Source organism: Gymnoscopelus braueri, assembly GCF_963280865.1.
Source record: "Gymnoscopelus braueri genome assembly, chromosome: 16".
Lineage (NCBI taxonomy): Eukaryota > Metazoa > Chordata > Actinopteri > Myctophiformes > Myctophidae > Gymnoscopelus > Gymnoscopelus braueri.
Window position 1 is genome coordinate 17897924 of NC_137616.1, and position 10017 is coordinate 17907940.

Sequence of the window (10017 nt, forward strand, 5' to 3'; positions counted from 1 at the left end):
ACACCCACACTTCCCTTGCTTTGAATACATGAGTATCTCATGAGTTCTCGTAAAAAAAAAAGAAACACTGACGTGTTATTATACGTGTATTAAAAGGAAATTGTCAAAAATTCTAGAGAAATTCAACCCAAGTGTGTTCACTAGAACAGGTGATACTAAAGGAATAGGAAAGCTATTAAGATGGTAATATTTATTTTTATTAACTAGGGTGATACCCTTTGGGAATGCATGCCCCTGCGGGAATAAAGCATAGCATATAAAGCAAATAGCCAATTAATTACCATTGGACAGTAGCAAATAAATACATACATAAATAAGCTAAACAATCTAGTATCAGTCAAGGAAAAGATGGTTGTCTTATTGTTACATACATAGCGATGATAGCGTAGAACTAAAAGAGAATAAAATATTGTTTTTGTTCCTCACACATTTATATACTTTATATGTATTAGTTAAAATGTGGATTATAATGATTAATCGATGAGCCCTAAAAACGTTCACTGGTTAAATCATCGAAAAGCCACTTAACGGAACTTAGCAAGTTCACACATTTAGTTGTGATGTGCTTGAGATAGACGTGTTTGTTCACTTTTATAGCCAACCTAGTTTTCTGCTTTGTGCAGAGTTAAACAACGGTTACTAAGCCCAAATGAAAGGGCAGAGAGAGGATGGAGTCTAAGGCATTACTCGTACCAAATGTATTTTAAGGTGATTTATTTTACTAATAACACATACAATACATTTAGGTAAATAGTTAGGTAATAAAACCTGGTAAGAGAAAACAAGCACAGAACATTCACAGTATTAAGATATGATTTCATCCCATTATGAACACATCAAACATACAATCATTTACAATGCTTTACTTACTATTGACTTTCCACTCTCTTCCAGATGATCAATGGGTCACTCAAGAACCCATATTCGAGGGACAACCCATGGCCAGTTACTTATCGAATCTGAAGTTTGTTCCTAGACAGGCTCCTTTATAAACTTCTCACACAGTGCCCTCCTTCAGGGAGGTTCAAGCAACCGGAAGTTCTGTTTACCCACAAAGCCTTGCGATTGCCTGCCGCTTCCTGTCACACTCTCTTCAGAGCTCCCCCGCTCGGAGTTGCTATCTCTTTTGTTTAGAAACCCACCACCTGATAGCGAGACCTGTTCCCTATCTTCCACACAAAGGCCTATTGTCTCTGGTATGCAAGAAGTCTTTGAAGCTCAGGAGCACAGCAGGGAGCCTGCCTCTGCCCACTCTGTACCACTAGGCTCAACTCAAACAGTACATGTTTGCTAACTCCTGCAGGACAATAAAGCACATTGCTGTTGCACCAATAATAATACACAGTTATCTTTCATAATCATGGATTATTCCACACCTGCCACCTGTGATAACTGAACCCTGTTCAGTTCTCTCACAACCAACCTCTACTACCACCATTCACTGTGAGCTTTTTTGGCTTCTTAAATCATGGCTTAGGTCAGTATTTGGCGAAAGTATGGCGGAAAAGTTCGATTTCATCTCTGTAAACTGCTCTGATCCCACACTCATACAGGTTACATTCTCAACACAATTTTCACTCATTGTCTTTAAGTGGCTTCAATCCCATATTTTGGAATAATTTACAGTTCAACTTAACTTTCTCAATTTGTAATCTTTAAACTTTTTTAGGAATTCAAATTGTTTGGAAAACTTTTCTTCTCCCACTTTTTTCCCTAGTAAGTCAATGTCCTATTTAGGGCATGTTGCCATGGCAATTGACATAGTAACTTGGGTAAAGGTTTTAAAAGATTTTAAAATGGCTGATCTACAATCTTACCTTTAAGAAACTTCACTCTGCATTTAAACCGCTAGCCCACATCCCAAAATGCTTTTTATACAATCAACAAATAATCAATTCAAAAAGGCCTGATTGCTCAGATCATGAGTCCACATCAGTACTGAATAATTTTGTTGTTATGGAAGAACCTCCAAATTATTGTTGCATTTTGACTTAGTGGCATATTGTCGGCAGTAAATTAATACATTTCATTATGCAAGTTATTTCTTCTGGTAATATCGTAAACACTACAAATGATACATTCATTTACACAATATCTCTCGAAATTCCTAAGTAAACAGTCGCTCAAATAAGACATTTCGATTTTTTAGACACCACGTTGGCATCTTTTTCGCTTATTGTCCGCACTGCGTACCACTGTCCACAGCTAATAACTGGATAGACCTGTTAGTCAAGCCTATTGCAAAGGCCTAAACCCTTGTCTAGCCAGTCACAGCTGCCATGCCGCTTTCTCATGGACCTTTCCATCTGCACTGCCCCCTTACTCTGAGGGTGGCAGTGCAAATGTCAGTTCGTTCGCCAGCGTCACTTTGCTGGCACCACCAGCCACCAGTGGAACTGCAATCCCACCACCAGCCCGCGCTGATGACTGTGGTGGGACAGTGACTTTCTGCTTCAACTTTTCCTTCTTCCCTCGCAATTTCCCCACGACCCACCGGGCTGGTGCGAAGGGTTTACGTGGCTTGCAGGTTTCACATTTGCATTTTTTCAGGAGGTCAAGAGGCTTGCAGTTTGCACAATCGCATTTGACTGGTCTGGCTCTTGTCGCTACTGACCTCCCACCTTGGCCCAACAGGGCTTTAGGCTCGGGGCAAGGGCCACCCTTCTTAGGTGGTGCCACGCCGCTCTGCAGTGGTGTGATGTCGGTGTGTGAATTGGTGTCGGTCTTCCCCTCGGCTGTCTCTACTTCGACCGTCACGTCCCCCGCGGCGCCCTCTGGATGGATATCCCCTGCAGCTGTCTCCGCAGCAGCAGCAATACCGTCTGATGGCACTCTTCTGGCCGCCAGTGGGACTGCAACCCCACCAACCCCCTTCTGGGGGCTTCTCTCAGCCGCCGCCGAGAAAGAGCGTGGAGCTCTGCTCCACCCAGCCCCCCCCGCAGGGGGGTGGAGAAGGGATAGTTTATCTTTAATCTTCACCTTCTTTTTTCTAGTTACAGCCCCACCAGGACGACGCATTCTCTTTGCCTGGATCCTGGTGGTTGGTACTGAAATGACCTGACGTAGCACCCCGCCCCTCTCTTTCCGAGCGGGCGCACGGATGCCAGTATTTACCCACTCAGACTTCTTTCTGAGGGGTTCTGGGGGAGCTGGTTTGGCGCCCAGTCCCCGTTTTCGGACAGACCCGACTGGTCTGTCTTCGGCGGCTCCCTTCTTGAACGCCACCGGTCCGCTGGTAGCTGGTTCCCTGCCACCTTTCTTAGACGGGCTCTTGGAGCAAACGCCACCCTTGACAGGCCTGACTGGTCTGCTTTGGGCCATCTGCCTGCCACCTTTCGTAGACGGGCGCTTGGAGCGAACGCCACCCTTGCCAGGCGACTCGGATCCCTCCTTCTTCTCCGTGTTGAGTGGGCTGGCGGCGACGTCCGTCGCAGCAGCGGCGTCTACTGACGCCCTCGCCGGCTTCTCTCCTGGTTCAGCGACCTCCAGTGACTGGCTCCCCTCTGCGTCGAGTGGATTGGTGAAGACTTTCACCGCCGTGGCGACGTCCATTGAAGCTGCCTCCCTGGCGGTCTGCTCATCTGCGACGTTGGCTCCCTCTGGTCGATCCCCCTCGGCTTCCTCCGCAGGCGTCTCGTCCCCAGGTCCAGCTCCATCGATCACCAGTGGCACCTTTGCAGCTGCTCTCTCGATCGCAGCGTGGAAGGGGGTCTCTCCTGGTTCAGTGACCTCCAGTCGCTGGCACCCCTCTGTGTTGAGTGGGCTGGCGGCGACGTCCGTCGCAGCAGTGGCGTCCTCTGACACCCTCGTGAAGAGTGGGTTGGTAGCGACGTCCTCTGGTCTATCCCCCTGGGCCACCGCGTCCCCCGCGGCCTCCGACGGCGTTTCGTCTCCCGGTTCAGCTTTTCTCGTGGCTCCCTCTGGAACCTCCGTCGTGAAGAGTGGGTTGGAAGTGACGTCCTCTGGAACCTCCGTCGTGAAGAGTGGGTTGGAAGCGACGTCCTCTGCGCTTCCCCCGCGTGTCGTCATGAGGAGATATCCCTCCGCCGCGTTGTCCATCGAAGCTGCTCTCCTGGCTGCCACCGTGGCAGCAGCTGCTGGTCCATCTGTAGGTGTGACATCTCTACCCCCCTCCCTCACAGCAGGGAGTTCACTCACTTTGGGATGTGTGAAGCGGGACCCATATTCTTCCTGGGCCGCTTCAAACCAGACCTGCCTCAATGTTTCGTCATACACTTGGCAACAGTCATTCTGCATCCTGCAGATCTCAGATGAACTTTCTTCATCAATTTCTAGTATGGCGATAGAATATGTAACAACCTTAAGGAATCTAGCTAATTCGGCTCTTAGCTCCCTTACCGCCCTTTCTTTTGGTAAATCCAGCAGGACAATAAACTTTACTTCCCTCCTAAAAACTGCTTGAGCTGCTTCACACTTCCCTATTAACTCCGCTAACACTTCCATCTCCCCTGTTTGGGTATAAGGTCTGTTAGTTAGTCTTAATTCAATGGGCTGTGACAGTAATCGTCAGTTATTTTTAGCAAGTAACAGTGTTGTTTCAGCCTTTAGCTATATAACAACAATAATTAATTAACACTGTGCTAACCTGTAAATTAGCACCCACCCTATCAGCATTCCACGCAAGAAGCCTTTTAATGGTCTACTTACATTAGTTAATTCTGTTAATTAATACTGGATAGGATATATTTTGCTCTACCAATGTACATTCTAGTATTTAACCCACAATGATTACCATTGATCCCCTGTTCTTGTACACTAATCATCTAGTTACTCACAGTATCAGTCTATCATAAGGTCTGGTTAAACATTGAATTACTGGTAGCCAATTCCCCACCCCCTCCCAGTGGCTGTTAGCTTAGCACTATGCTAGACAAAGGAAAAGTTAGCTGGTAGCAACCCCCACCCCCTCTGGTACGCTAATCAAACTTTTAACGGTAGCCTCTAGCTACATAACCTGTGGTTAGCTTCTAGCTTCTCCCTCAGCTCCTTATCCTTAGCTCAGACAATAGAATCTGTTGGCACGCAGCATCCCCAAATCTACAGTCCTTTTTCCACAGTTCTCACAAACTGTGGGGCTTTGTTTCATTCATAGCAACCTGATAGTGATAGTCTCTTCCCGGTAGGTTTCTCGTAGGCCCGTACGGTCTCAATGCCTCGGTCCTAGCGTCGTAGGCCGCAGGCTGTCCCGTGTGTCCTCTTTCACCTTCGTGGATTCGATGACTCCCTTTTGCAGGCTGTGGTTTTTGGAGACCCTTTGTCCCCACACCGACTCCTTCGGCGCTGATTTTCACGCTAGCACTAGTTCATTACGCCAGTGTTAGTGCTGTTAACCTATTTTAACCTGTCCCATAACCAGGTCTAATAGATACTTTATTTCGTTACAACTCACTTCTCATCTTAAAGAGACAGTGCGTCTTTCCTCCTAAGAACTGCTTTTTATGCTATGTTATTTCATTATATAACACGCATAAATCCAGCCTCATGGTTCCTTTTCACCATCAGACTATTGGCAGGATCATACAATTATGTGATCCGCTTACAGGACTGACCTAATACCTTTCTAGAATCACATAGGTTCTCCAAGGGTTCATAATTGTTTAATTACTCTGTAACACTCAATTACTATGTAATTTTACTTTAATTACTGCGTAACACTTAAACTCGAAAGAAATCTAGTAGTTTAATGACTAGGTAATTAATACTTAAACTCTGAAGGCCTTATTAAAAACCAGCATAGTTTAATAAATGCGTAATTAAACGCTTTAAACTCAGTAAAGCCTCCCACAGAGGCATTAATAGTTTAATAACTCTGTAATAAGCGGAGTTCAAACACAGTGTCATTCGCTTATTAACTCTAAGATGCCCCCCACGAGGACGCTACAGCCTTATTACCGTGTAACAAGCAGAGTTCCAATTACTAAACTCAGATAAGTTTCCCTGAGACTATCAATAGTTTATTACTGTGTTATACCACGTATAACACGGTTAATCAATTTAAACTCATAGATGTCTCTCTTAAGAGACACTACAGTTTAATCACTTAAACTCTAGCTAATCTCCTCCGGAGATTACGATAGTTTAATTACTGTGTTATACTTCTGTATAACACGGCTATTCTGCCTAAAACTCATAGATGCCTCCTCCGGGGGCATAAATAGTTTTATTACTGTTCACTTTTATAGCCAACCTAGTTTTCTGCTTTGTGCAGAGTTAAACAACGGTTACTAAGCCCAAATGAAAGGGCAGAGAGAGGATGGAGTCTAAGGCATTACTCGTACCAAATGTATTTTAAGGTGATTTATTTTACTAATAACACATACAATACATTTAGGTAAATAGTTAGGTAATAAAACCTGGTAAGAGAAAACAAGCACAGAACATTCACAGTATTAAGATATGATTTCATCCCATTATGAACACATCAAACATACAATCATTTACAATGCTTTACTTACTATTGACTTTCCACTCTCTTCCAGATGATCAATGGGTCACTCAAGAACCCATATTCGAGGGACAACCCATGGCCAGTTACTTATCGAATCTGAAGTTTGTTCCTAGACAGGCTCCTTTATAAACTTCTCACACAGTGCCCTCCTTCAGGGAGGTTCAAGCAACCGGAAGTTCTGTTTACCCACAAAGCCTTGCGATTGCCTGCCGCTTCCTGTCACACTCTCTTCAGAGCTCCCCCGCTCGGAGTTGCTATCTCTTTTGTTTAGAAACCCACCACCTGATAGCGAGACCTGTTCCCTATCTTCCACACAAAGGCCTATTGTCTCTGGTATGCAAGAAGTCTTTGAAGCTCAGGAGCACAGCAGGGAGCCTGCCTCTGCCCACTCTGTACCACTAGGCTCAACTCAAACAGTACATGTTTGCTAACTCCTGCAGGACAATAAAGCACATTGCTGTTGCACCAATAATAATACACAGTTATCTTTCATAATCATGGATTATTCCACAGTGTTAGTCATGTCCTGTACATTCTTCTCAGAAACGCTTTGAATCTGCTGCTGTGCATTGTAACAAGTGTTACATACTTAGATAATGCTCTGAAGAATTTTTACTTGAGCATGCCGTTTCCTTTGTTCCTTACAAAAACCAGACGTCTCAGGAGGGGGGAAAAAGGACCTATATGGACCTAGCATACCCTTTGAGAGCTAGACAGAGAATCAGAATCAGAATCAGCTTTATTGTCACATCACAGGTTTACAGAAGTAAAAATTTGTTTCGTTATTTCCATAGAAAAAAAGAAGGGGAAGAATAAGAAGTAGAGGGGGGGGGGCAAGTGGTAAAGGGGGCAAGTGGTAAAGGAGATCAAACAAGAGAACGGAGAAAAAAAAGAATACGTTTACACAAGTACCTGAGATAGGATATAAAGGTGTGTGAGAGTAACTGTGGTTCAGCAAGAGAGATGAAGAAGCCCATGGAACAGACTCAGACTGGCCCAAGATGAGTAGCCTACTGTCTCTGGCTACTTTAGGAACCACTAGTAGCTCGTCCATGTTCATGGTAGAGAATTCCCTTCTGCAGATAAAAATGTAAACAGCACGTGGTAGGCCCCTACAGACATTAAGGCTAAAATGATAACACAATAAAGTCCTGGGGACTTGTTTCCAGTTTAACACCACTAAGGCCTTAAAAACAAGGCTCCAGACATCCCAAAACAAACTGGTAGGGTTACTTCTTGGCCTCAATCATACAACCCATCTAACCCCTGCTCACTTTGCTAAGGTTGGATGGCTCAGGGTTGAGGACAGAGTACGGCAACTTGCCTTGGGCCTGGTCTACAAGATTCGACACAACATTGGGATCCCCCTGTATTTGTCAAAATACTTCCAAAACGTAAATGAAGTCCACGATCATAACACCAGAGGCAGCTCCACTGATCATGTTCAACCCAGATTTGGCACAAACAAGGGAATGAACTCTTTCTCATGCTATACAACAAAAATGTGGAATGCCCTACCCAAAGGAGTAAAGGAGTGTAAAACCCTACTCACTTTCAAAACTGCCCTAAAGAATCACCTTCAGGAGGCTGCAATTACAAACTGGCCCCTGTCAAAGTCCTAACCTACCCCCCCTCCCCCTCCCCTCCTCCTAAAACTGTCTATTGTACATATTTCTTGTTTTTCATACCAGTAACATGTAAGCTGAATGTATGACGTTCTGCATAGTAGTGTATATTTGTATGTCTTAAATGTCATCATGATTTGAGTGCACGGGGATCTCATTTTAAATAAGCCAAGTGCATTTATGAGCGATCCAGTTTAGAGGACCTTGTATTGTGATTTGTACTTCCATGTACTGTTACCATGTCTTTCTAAATAAAGTATTCAATCAATCAATCAATCCATAGTGGTCCTACAGTATGTATATTCAATTACTCAACATAGCATAACAAATTAACACAATAATGCATGTCATCCGTCCGTCTGTGGCAGAACCTCTGCCCAAATGTTTTCAGATTGGCCGATTTTTGTAAAACACTTTTTTTTTTAACAAAAGGCTTACATTTTGTACACTGCGATTGCTGTGAAACTTTGCACGCACATTGCCATTAGGCCAAGAAAGAAATGCCACCCTACATTTTTCAAATTGGCCTTATGGCGTACACATTAGCTCTATAGTCATGTGTTGATGAAGGATCTGTACGATTCTTCATATTCCATCAACATTGCAGGCCCACAATAACCTACCTGACCTGGCGGGGAGACCTGTGCTCCGAGGAGCACTTGATGTCTTATTTTTTATTTATTTTTTATTTTTTAAACCACCTGTCTTTCTGGCCTATCAGCTCGATCCCTGACATAATGTATAATTCTGAATGACCATGAATATCACTGGCTGTTTTTTATGCAATATTGCATGCAATACCTTGAAAGGTTGTGCAGGGGCAAACTTTCTGCAGGGGGTGGGGTAGTGTTCAAGACAGTGGCTGTTGTTTGGTTTCCTTTGTGTAATTGGTTCTTAACAATTCTTTCTTTTTATTCCACACTGCACTTTTTTGTGCACACAGCAAGCTTTTTTCTATTCTTTTATTCGATGTTCTTGCACTGTGCATAATTTGAGAAAATAATCAAGATAAGTTCATTCAACCTACAGTTCATTCGTTTTTTCAATTTCAAAACTATAAATAACAATAAACCGATCCTTCTTCTAAATTAGTCAAATTGTTCTTGATCAGCGGCCTAAAAAGGGAAGACAATTCATTGGAAACGTGGACTAATGACCGCGAGCCTCCTCAGACAGCCTCACAAGTTTTTTGTAGTTGTTGCTTCATTCTTTTTTTCAAACAAAACATATTTGAAATTATGGGACATATTGTTTGTGGGATATGTAGTTCCCAATTTCACCAAACAAAGTAGGTCACTGTGGAGAAAACAGGGGAGAAAAACTACAAGTACCAGAAGAATAGCCCATTTCTCGCGCATGCGCCGAGACGGAAGATGAACTGAAAAGGGAGTTAAAGGAAAAGCTAACTGCGTTGCCATGTCCGCTTATTATACGCGACTTTGGGCTTCTTTTTCTGTAAAGTTGCTTGCAAATATTGGTAGTTACGGGTTGTGGTTTTTGGTGCTTATTTTGGGCTTACCTCCTAATGTTGTTTAAACCAGTGGTTCTAAAATATTGTATTTATATATTGTATATTTATGTTGTTATCCAAGGACCCTCATCTGAAAATATTTTGTGTCCCCCATAGGCCTACTAGCCCTGAAACATGACTGTCTTATCATGACATTTTGTGTTGTTAAAATGTTTCACCAAAATACATTTTCCACTTTTTTTCTCCAAGATTTATTTTTGAAAATAGAAGATCTACAAGCGCTCAACTCGTCACATAGCAACGCATTGTGAGCTTGTAGATCGGCTATTTTCTAATAGCCGGTGTACTCGTGTAGCCTAGTCGCTTCTTTTGGGCTTGTTTTCATAGACCCGGTTTCTTATTTCTGCCACACAATTTGGCAACACTGAAAGCTAACCGCCGATCAGATAGAG

The 10017-nt window shown here is 43.6% G+C and overlaps 1 protein-coding gene across 4 annotated transcripts in view; it reads right to left on the bottom strand.

Moving 5' to 3' along the window:
- LOC308102721 (uncharacterized protein) overlaps nt 1–1295 on the bottom strand; it is a 9258-nt gene extending 7963 nt beyond the window's left edge. For 2 of the 4 annotated variants that reach the window (XM_080452560.1, XM_080452558.1), the window contains exon 1: nt 871–1295. The gene's annotated coding sequence lies outside the window, so the exon portion shown is untranslated. The remainder of the gene's footprint in view (nt 1–870) is intronic. The other 2 variants (XM_080452559.1, XM_080452557.1) reach the window with 1 other exon arrangement.
- Between the last annotated feature and the right edge of the window lie 8722 nt (nt 1296–10017).